Raw genomic sequence first — 11,602 nt, 5'->3', positions numbered from 1 at the left:
TGCTGCAGTAATAAATTAGCCCTGAAATTTCAGTAGTTAGCATTACTGTGTGCCATCGGTTTGAAATTGACTCATAGCTTACCCTCCAGCAGGGTTTCAGAAGCTGTAAACCGCACAGGAGTATATTGCCCATCTCATCTTTCTCCCTTGGAGCATATGGTGGATTTGAACTGCATGCCTTTGGGTTGGTAGTGTAACTCTTTATGACTAGGTCACCACAGACCCCTAGATTAGTGAGAGTTTGGTAGATTAATAATAAGTGAAGGTTAATGAATGTTGCTTTCTTGCTCATCTTATTGTCCAAGGAAGGTTGTCAAGGACTTTGCTTCACATAGTTACTCAGGGACCCTGGATTGGTCAAAACAAACTTTAAAGGAGGATTTTTTATGGCTGCTGCTTCAGGGGCAAAAGAGAATGAAAGGATTGTGTCCTGGCTCTTAAATGCTTCTGCCCAGAAAGGAAAACGCATTTGCTTTCACAACCAGTGTTACAATCCCCTGTGATGATGAGGGCATTGGGAAGTGAAGTGGGGAGCATGTGGGTATTCTGTGCACAACAGAAGTACCCATCACTCCACCTCTCCAAAACCCTTTTTCTCTTCCCTGAGAGTCCAGGTCCCCATGGGACGTTTTTCTCCAAACATTTCCTAGATAATCAGACCCAAGTGCTAAATGCTGCCTTTCTTCTGTTGTCACTGATCCTCTCCTCACAGAGGTAAACTTGATTGTAAGGGGGGGGGGTCAATTAAGAAGTAGGCAAAAGATCTGAAAGAGCCATCTCTCAAAAAAGATAGATACGTGCCAAACTGGCATATGAAACTATGCTTACTGTCATTCCAAAACAGAGAAATGCAAATGAGAACAATGAGAGGCCACTAACAATTATTACAATGGCTTACACCCCCACCCAAAATTGACTACAACCATGACTAGTGAGGATACAGTACAACAGGGACTCTCATTCATTCCTGATAGGAATGCAAAATAGATTCATTTCAGAAGAGAGTTTGGCAGTTTCTTACAAAGCTAAACATAGTCTTACTCTCTGTTCTAACGATCGTTTTCTAGCTATTTACTCAACTGCTTTGGAAATTATGTCCTCACAAAACCCAAAAGCTGAATTTTATAGCAGCTCTGTTCTTTATGACCAGACCTGGAAACAATCACTTTTAATAGGTGAACGGATAAAACAAAACTGTGGTGTATTTACACAATTGTTGTGGTTGTTGTTAGGCGCCACCGAGTCAAGTACAGTGACTCTATGAACAACAGAGTGGAGCCGTGTCCTATCTTGTGTCATCCTCACAATCTCTGACACATTCAAGCCCATTGCTGCAGTCACTGTGTCAACCCACCTCGATGAGTGTTCTCTTCTCCTTCATTATCTCTCTACCTTCCCAAGCATGATGTCCCTCTCCAAGGAACAGCTACTCCCAGCAATATGCACAAAGTGTATGAGACAAAGCTTTATTTTCATTGCCTCCAAGGAGCACTCTGGCCACACCTTCTCCAAGACATATCTGTATATTCTTTTGGCAGTCATAGGATATTTGATACTCTTCTTCAGCACCAACTCCATTCTTTCTGACTACCCATTCTTCTTCATTGTTTCCAACTTTTAAATTCCAATCACCAATTATCATTAACACATCTTGATTGCATGTTGGGTCAATTTCAGACTGCAAAATATAACAAAAATCTTCAATTTCCTCCTCTTTGGCTTTAAACAATATTGTCGTTGTTGTTGTGTGCTGTCGGATCCACTATAACTCATAGCAATCCTATGAACAATAGCTCTGAACCCTGTCCTAACCTAAGCCAACACAATTGTTGTTGTTGTGTCATTAAATTGCCTGCAGCTCATACCGACCCTATGTATAATGCTCTGAAGCCTACCCTGTCCTGAGCCAATCTCACTGACTCCAACACACCTACCTCCATTACCCCAGTTACTATGTCAATCCATCTCATCCAGGGTCTTCCTCTCCTGAGCTGTCCCTCACCCTTCTGAGCATGGTATCCTTTTCTAAGGACCAGTCCTTCCTGGCTGCATGCCCAAAGTATGTGAGATCAAGCTTTAAAATCCTAGGCTTTAGGGAAAAACTTGGTTTTGCCCTCTCCAGGACAAACCTGTTTGTTCCTTGGTGGTTCATGGTATGTTCAGTACTCCACTCTAGCACCACAACTCAAAGGCATTGATTCTTCTTCTATCATCTTTAGTCATTGTCCAGCTCTCTGGTGCATAGCAAGTAATTGAGGAGACCGTGTACTGAATTAGGAGCAACTGAGTCTCTAGACTGACATTGTTACTTTTCAGTACTCTTGAGAGGTCCCTAACCACAGATTTTCCAGTGCAATTAATCTTTTAATTTTGTGACTGCTGGTAACAAGAGTGTTGATTGCGGAGCCCAGCAAGTTTTAACCGTTGACAACCTCAATGTCTTTTCCATCTATCATGGTGCTGCCAACTGGCCCAGTGGTAAGAATCTTTGTCTTCTTGATGCTGAGCTTCAATCCATATTGAAGACTACAGTCCTTGACTTCCAAGCCAACACAACAGGATATTGATATTTAGTAATAAAAAAGAATGAGCTACCAAATCAAAGAAAGACATGGATAACTCTTAAATATTACCAAGTTAAAAAAGCAGGGGATGCTCTGGTGATCCATCAGGAGTCGCACCGCTAACTCACAGCAGTGCCTCACTGGACTGATTCCACTAGCAGCTCCAAGTGTGGAAGGTGTTCAATCTCCTCTTGTGAGTTAGAGCCTCTGAAAACCCACTGGAGCTCAACTATGAGTTGGTTCAAACTTCAGGACAATTAAAAGATGAGGGGGGAAAAGCCAGTGAAAAGGCTATATTGTATACAATTTATTTATATGACATCCTAGAAGAGGTAAAATTATGGAAGTGGTAAACAGATTAGAAATTGTGAAGAGGGAGGAGGGTTGGATAGACATATTGTAGGGACTCTTGCAGGGTGATGGGACTGTTCTGGGTGCTATTATCACTGTGGATACATGACATTATTTATTTTTTAAAACCCATAGAACCTTATAGAGTACATAGAACAAGCTGTAACAAATGCACATTTAAAGAAATCATTTAGGATGTTGGGAGAAATCCCAGGATGGGATGCATCCATATATATTTTTTCCGTGTGTGTGTGTGTGTGTGTGTGTGTGTGTGTTTCTTCTGTGTATGTATGTGTGTGTGTATATATATATATATATATTCCGTATATGTGTGGTGTGTGTGTGTGTATATATATATATATTCCGTGTGTGTGTGTGTATATTCCGTATATGTGTGTATATATATACATATATATATTCCATATATATATATATATATATATATATATATTCCGTATATGTATATATATTCCGTTTATGTGTGTGTATATATATTCTGTATATGTGTGTATATATATTCCGTATATGTGTGTATATATATTCCGTATATGTGTGTATATATATTCTGTATATGTGTGCATATATCTTCTGTATATGTGTGTATATATATTCCATATATGTGTGTGTATATATATTCTGTATATGTGTGTATATATATTCCATATATGTGTGCGTATATATATTCTGTATATGTGTGTATATATATATTCTGTATATGTATGTGTATGTGTGTGTGTGTATATATTCCGTATTAATATATATATTCCGTATTTATATATATATTTTCCATATATGTGTATATATATATATTCTAAATATGTATATATATATAAACACACACTAGCATAAAATTGTAACCCACAATATTCAAGTGTACTTAGGTATACAAAGACTTAATTTAATATGTAACTAGAAGAAGGGGAATAGATAATTTTGCAGAATAATTCAAAATTATGTAGATTCTTCTCCTCTCAAGGAAATGAGGCATAACTCTCCATTTGTGTTGTTCTTTTTGAGTGCAGCTGAATAGAGTATAACAAAGTGATCCTATGAACAACAGACCTGCATACCCTCCTATACTGTCCCATCTTCGTTAGCTTTGACATACTTGAGCCCATTGCTGCTGTCACTGTGTCTATCTTCCCCTTGAGGGTTTTCCCCTCTTTCACTGACCTTCCACTATTCCAAGCATGATGTTCTTTCCCAAGCAATAGCTTCTCATAGCAACATGACCAGACTAGATGAAGTTTACCATCTTTGCTTCCAAGGAGCATCCTGGCTGCACTTTTTCCAAGATAGATCTCTTTGTTCTTCTGGCTGTTGTTATGTGCCATTGCAGCCCATGGGATATTCAATAGACGTCTCCAACACTGCAACTCAAAGGCATCAATTTTTCTGTCATCCTTATTTATTGTCCAACCCTTAGATGTATAGCAAGTGATTGAAAAAAATATGGCCTGAATCAAGAACACTTGAGTCTTCAAACTAACATCATTCCTCCTCAGTTCTTTGGAGAGGTCCCTGACAGCAAGCAGACTTGCCAATGCAATACAATCTCCTGATCTCCTGAATGCTGGTACCAAGGGTGTTGACTGTGGATCCACATTAGATGAAATTGTTAACATTTCAATCTTTTTGTCATCTATCATGATGTTTTGAAAGGAGGAATGGCATCCACTTCCATAATAGCTTGCCTCCGGAAACCCTATGAACCTGGAGAGAGGATGAAAGGCACCCAAGCGTCGAGGACTCTCCTTCATAGGGTAGCTATGAGTCGTCTGTGACTCGACGGCACTTAGCAACAACAACAACAACAACAACAACATCATGATGTTGCTTATCAGTCCAGTGGTGAGGATTTTTGTCTCCTTGATGTTAAGATGCACTCCATATTGAACACTGTAGTCTCTTTAATCTTTTGTAGCAAGCATTTGATGTCCTCTTCACTTTCAGCAATGAAGGTTGTGTTATCTACATAGCACAGGTTGTTGATGAGTGTTCCTCTGATCCTGATACCACATTCTTTTTCATAAGGTCTAGCTTCTTGAATAATTTGCTCAGTGACAGATAGAATAGATATGAAGAAAAGATGTAACTCTGATGGACGCCTTTCCTGCTTTTAAACCATGCACCCTTGTTCTGTTAAGACAACATCTTCTTGAGCTAGGTATAGCTTTCACATGAGCTCAGTTAAGTGTTCTGGGATTCCCATTCTTGTCAATGTTAGTCATAACCTGTTATGATCCACACAGTCAAATGCTTTTGCACAGTCAATAAAACATAAATAGACAGTCTTCTAATATTCTTTGTTTTTTAGCCAAGATCCATCTTACATTACATGAAATATAGTTGAAAACCTAGAAGTAAATCCATTCACCTATGGACAACTGATCTTTGACAAAGAGACAGAAACCATTTGATGGAGAAAACACTACTTTTTTAACAAATGGTGCTGGTAAAACCATTTGCAGACAATTGAGGCAAGATCCAACCTCACATCATATACTGAAACTAGCTCAAGATGGATTGTAAACCTAGAAGTAAAACCTGAAACTATAAAGATCTTCAAAGGAAAAAAGTTGGGACAAACTAGGAGACTACTTGGTTTTGAATAGCAAAATTAGACTATTAAATAGAACTGAAAAAATGCACAAACAGCAGAGGAGAAACTAGATAATTGTGACTTCCTAAAAAATTAAATCTTTATGTGCATCAAAAGAGTAAAAAGAGAGCCTAAAGACCAGGATAAAATATTGGCAATGATACACCTGACTAGACATTTATCTCTAAAATTTATATAAAAATCCCAACACTTCTGCTAGAAAAAAGATAAACCCATTAGAAAATGGGTAGAAGACATGAGCAGACACTTTGTCAAAGACATTCAGATGACCAGCAATACATGATGAAATGCTCAAAATTATAAGCTAATCTTACTCAATGTTGTCGATATGGAACATATAGCTGACCCTCCACTGGGATTTCAGAGGCTGTGTAGGCAGGAGATGGAACATCTTTCTCAGAGCAACTGGTGAATTAGAATTTTTTGCCTTTGGGGTTGGCAGCACAACTTCCTACCCCAATCAAAACACCAGTGAGATAGTGTCTCATCCTGGAAGAAGGAGAAGGAAATGGCAATGTCCAATAAGACAGTAAACATCAAATGCTGGTGAGAGGATGGAGAAATTGGAATTCTCATACACTGCTGGCCGCAGTGTAAAATGATGCACCTATATATGGAAAGCAGTGTCGTACTTCCTTAGAAATTTGGGAATAAAAATGACATTTGATCTAGGTCTTTTTTCAATATTTGCTATGCATTTGAAAGTTGGACAATGAATAAAGATGACAGAAGAAGAAACAATGCCTTTGAGTTGTAGTGTTGAAGAAGAGTAGTAAATATCCCATAGACTGTCAAAAGAGCAAATCTGTCTTGGAGAAAGTGCAATCATTGTGCTTCTTAGTTAGAGTCAATGATTATGAGGCTTCATCTCATATACTTTGGACATGATGAAGTGGCCAGTGCTAGGAAGGCAGCATCGTGCTTGGAAAGGTGAGTTATCAGAGAAAGGGAGGAAGAACCCCAACAAGATGAATTGACATAGTGACTATGACAGTGAACTCAAGCATATCAGATTCATGTCTGTTATTCACAGGAGTTGTAGGTGATTTGATGGCATCTAAAAACAAATACCAGCCATTATGTATATATTTCAAAGAAATAAAAGCTACAATGCATACATACCCACACCCACATTTATTGCAGCATCTATTGCAACAACCCAAGTGCCTATCGTGAGAAAAATGATTAAGGAAACTGTAGTATGTTCACACAAGACAGTATTATGTATCACTAAAAAATTATCAAGAATTAATGACATTTTCTCACAACTGTTGGTGACTGAACAATTAAAAGACATATTTGTCATTACTACAGTTTGGAAAAGGTTAACCATGTGGTGGCTTTATGTCACATCATGGAATTTTTCTGCGAATAATTATTATTTATTCACTTAAAAAAGAACTCATGACATACTGCACAACATGGCTGAGTCTAGAACAAGTTATGCTGAGTGACAAGTCAATTGCAAAAGGTCAATTGTTGTATAAGACCACTACTAACATGAAAAGCTACATGATGGTTAACACAGACAGAATCAGCCTTGGAAGGTTAATAGAGATGAGAATGAGGAGAGGGCAGCAAAAATTAATAGTTAAATTGGGTGAAGGTAAAAGCAATATACAATAAGAGTTTGATTAGACACTGTAATACATTAACTATGTTTAAAATATTGGTTTAGAACTGATGTTAGAGGTTGATGAAAGAGAGCAGGAACATTTCAGAAACAGAAGGAAATGCTATACAACCATTGAGTTAAGGAGCAACATGTCCAAATGAATTATGGAAAAAATTTGAGTGAGTTGGAAGAGATTATTTGAACCTCCATAAGAGATCAATATGGATTGCATCTCAACATCAAGAAAAAAACGTCCTTACCACTGGGCCAATTGTTCACAATCCTGTGAGCTGTGGGCTGAAAGCCTCTTGTTTAAGTCAACCAGGACCTGTGGGTTTAAATGCCTTTGCATTTAAAAGTTGGTTGGGCCTGAGGGCCTGGTGTTAATTGTGTTTGAAAAGAACATTGTTCTAAGTGGTATAGCACTTGTCTGTCAGTTTGCTGTACTGGATAACTTGGGGTTGCTGTGATACTGAATGCTGTGCCCCTGGTGCATCAAATGCCATAATGATTATCCATGGTGGAGAGGGTCTGGTAGAATTCCCAGATTAAGACAGGCTTGGAAGCAGTATTGGTATCCACTTCTTAAACAACAGGCCTTTGGAAACTATGAGCACTAGAAAAACAATGATAGTTATAGAACAGGGTTCAAATCTTTTCTTCATAGGGTCACTATGAGTCATACTTGACTCAGTGGCACTTAATAACAACAAAATATTGAAAGCAGGAGTGGCATCCACTTCCTAAACAACATGCCTTTGGAAACTCTATGAACTTCGATAAATGTCGATAAAGGGCTTCAGGCCTTTCGTTCATAGGGTTGCCATGAGTCATGCTCAACTCAAAGGCAATCAACAACAACAACAACTGCAATAAATATATCACTTTCATGTAAGATGTTGGTTTTAAGGGGAACTCAGTATGGAATATGTGTGAGTAACCTGTAATACTTGTACTTTTTTATCCCAAATATAATTTTTTTAAATCAAATACATTTATTTTTAAGAGGGTTTCTTTTCAAAAAAGATTTTTAAGTTCTTTGAAATCAAGTCAAATGAATAATGATGGGTTAAATTACTAATCACTTTTGGAGGAAACAAACATGGCTCTGGTATGCCGAGTCTAATCTTCTTTAAAAGCTCAGGTGAGTATAGCTGCAGAGGAACTGTGGCAAAGAGGTACTGGGGACAGGAGATGCCTCCGGATGTGGTCACAACGATGGGGTCACAAGAGCAGAAGCCATTGGCAGTGGGGAGTAGTAGGTCTGGGACCAGCAGCTATGAGATTTGTCCTTAATCATTTCAATATTCCACCTATTGGTGTATCTAAAAGGTAAAACAAAACCAAGACTGAAATGGCACTATGAACAAAGCAGGAAGCTGAGAGCAACTACTCCCTTCTGAGGTGGTGCTCTGGAGTGATAACCACGTTCCGCTTTAGTACTTCATTGTGCACGTCAGGAAGTGCACAGTTCACAAGTTGGAGTTTTGGGGTAACCCTGCATCAAACGAGTCTACCAGCACCATTTATCCAGCAGCATGTGCTTGCATTGTATTTACATATCACATTTTGGTAATTCTCACAATATTTCAAACTTATTCACGACGCTTCTGTGTACTTAACAGATCGTGGTGTTGTTGTTAGGAACCATCAAATTGGAACAGACCAATAGGTGACCCTTCAGTGGGTTTGCAGAGGCTGTATAATGCACAAGAGGAGATTGCTTATCTTTCTCCCATGGAACAGGCTGGTGCACTGGAACCACCTGCCTTTGGGTTGACAGCACAACACTTCACCACTAAACCACCAGAACTCTCTAAGTAGACTATAATATAGTGTACTCATAACTTTCATTATGCACTGGTGGCCAAAATATCCACGTGACTTTATTCTGCTAATCATTTTATCTTGGTAGCCTAGAACCATCCAAGGCACTATAAATTCTAGTGACTTACAAAAATCCACCTGGTTCCTCTCTGGTCCCACCTAATATTTTTGTCCTTTGAAGTGTGTGGACAAAGTGGCTCAGTGGACAGGATGTGGATGGTAGAATTTGTCCTCACTCACCAACCATGTGACCCTGGGAGATTGTGTGATCTGTCTCAGTCCCAGTTACTTCATTGTTATTAACTGGACCAGAAATTCCCATTTATATGTGGTGGCATTAAATTGAAGAAAATCTATATGACCTGAACAAGACTGTGGAGATAAATGCAGGGAAAAGAAACTGAAGTTGCCAATGATATAATTCCATTTGGATCAATAATCAATGTCTATGGAAGCAGAAGTCAAGAAATCAAACTATTTACTGAATTGGCCAGATCTGCTTCAAAAGACCTCTCAGAAGTGTTGAAAATCAGAACCTTTGCTTTGCTGACGAAAGAGCACCTGACCTGAGCCATGGTCTTTTCAATTACCTCAAATCCATTCAAAATCTGAACAATGGAAAAAGAAGACAGAAGAATAATGTGTATTGGAATTGTAGTGGTCAAGCAAATTATTGAAAGGATTGTAGAAGAATGAACAAACCCATCTTAGAAGAAACCTTCAGAATGCTTTGTAGAAGCCAGGATGACAAGACTTGAGTTCATGCATTTTGGACACATCATCAAATATATGGTAGAACAGGTCATCACAGTTGATACGGTGACATGGTAAAGGGATAGTAGAAGGTTCGGGGGTCGGGGTGATGGGGGTTCTCCATCCATAGTAACAAATCCCTCTCATATGTACCATCTTCAGTCACCTCTTTGCTGATCTGATCCTTTTACCTATGTTTTGAGAAGTCACTTCTCTTAGATTGAGTTTAGGCTCAATGAGGGCAGGGCTCTGTCTCTCCCTCAAATTGGGGCTCCCTGAGGAGAGGGTTGTATCTTCCCCTAAGATTCAGATTCTCTGAGGGCAATGCCATGTCTCCCCTCCGCTGGAACTCCTTGAGGGCAAAACTGTGTCTCCCCTCAGCGAGGGGCTTTCTGAAGACAAGCTGAGTCTTCTCCTTCAGTTTCTCCCTTAGGATCTCATGGGAGGGGCAATCAGCCCAGTGGGCCCACTGGATGTAGGACAAAAGCGCCAGCTTACATGAACTTCACACTCTGTGCTCAGGCACAAAGGCCAAAAGAAAACAAAAGATGTTATTGTTCTACTTTCTATAATTTTAAGACACTTTTTCTGGCCCACTATAAGATGCTGCCCTGGGCCCATGCTGGGTTCCTGGGTTGGGTGGCACAGAGAAGGTGCCAAGAATCTGGCTCTGGCCAAAATAAATCTCTCTTCCAGGCCCTGCGGGCCGGCAGAGCTGAGGCAGGCCCACCCATCCCCAGTTGGCAGGGACTTCTAGGGGCGCCAGGCCGCGGCCATCGTAAATAGTTTAACTGTGTTTATGCAGCGGTAACATGCGTGCTACCTTTCACAGCAACCGCATTCCAGGAGGCAATTGCGAGTGATGTACCTCACCCCACGCCTGCCAGTCCCCGCGGTGGGTGGGTGGCCGGCCTCTGGGGCCCAGCCCAGCAGTCCCAGGGGGACTGGTTTGAAAAAGCTACCGCTGCTGGAAACATTACGTCTTCACCTTGCTACGCCCCTTCCATCTGCTTTCCAAACCTAAGGATTCCTCCAGAGGCTCCCCAAGGACTTCCAGGAGGGATTGGGGATTGGGGGATGGCGCAAGGATCTGTTCTGGGTCAGAGGGCGGCAGACTTGGACCATAGCTGCTGTTCTGCTTCCCGAGTCCGGGCAGCGGGCCTTGGGAACTTGCTCATCACATTTATGGTGATGGATGGACCCAGGCTCCTGTCTTGTTCCCAGTACTGTGCCGGCAACAGCAGCCCCATCGAGATAAGAAGGACATTTTGGGGGGGGGTCCTTACTAGTTACCAAGGAAGTTCTGGTGGCCTAGTCCCCAGTGAATTAGACAGCTAACCCCTGCTGGTTGTATCCACCAGTGGTTTTGTTAGTATTTACAAATGCAACCAGATGTAGGATCATTATGAGATAGCAGGATTTGAGTTTACTAGATATCAGGCACCATCTTTCTTGCTTTACATCCCATGAGAGGAATGCTGTAATGAGCCCCTTTTACAGATGATAAAACTAAGGCATGGAGAGTTTAATGCAGAGGACATTCAATGAGCTAGAGAGAGAATCCAAGGAGCCCGTGCTCTCAACCACCACCATTCTGCAGCTCTCCGATGCCAGGAGCATGTCCACAGTTACCTGACTCCTGGCTGGTGTGACTGGCCAGCTGTGATGTAGAGTCCAGGGAGCAAAGGATTGCTAGGCATTTGAGGTTCACTCAACATTCAGCAAATCAAGTGGGCATGAGCACTTTGCACACAAGCATGTGCCCACACACCTCATGCATGTACTCCCATTCACGTGTGTGCACAAAAGTACTCTACACACAATCAAACCCCTACTCCTATCTTACTAGCCAGCATTTCACATTTACAC

This window comes from Elephantulus edwardii, unplaced genomic scaffold (assembly GCF_000299155.1).
Source record: "Elephantulus edwardii isolate Elephantulus edwardi_28Jun2011 unplaced genomic scaffold, EleEdw1.0 scaffold00017, whole genome shotgun sequence".
Classification (NCBI taxonomy): Eukaryota; Metazoa; Chordata; class Mammalia; order Macroscelidea; family Macroscelididae; genus Elephantulus; species Elephantulus edwardii.
Note: the sequence above shows the minus strand (reverse complement) of the source record.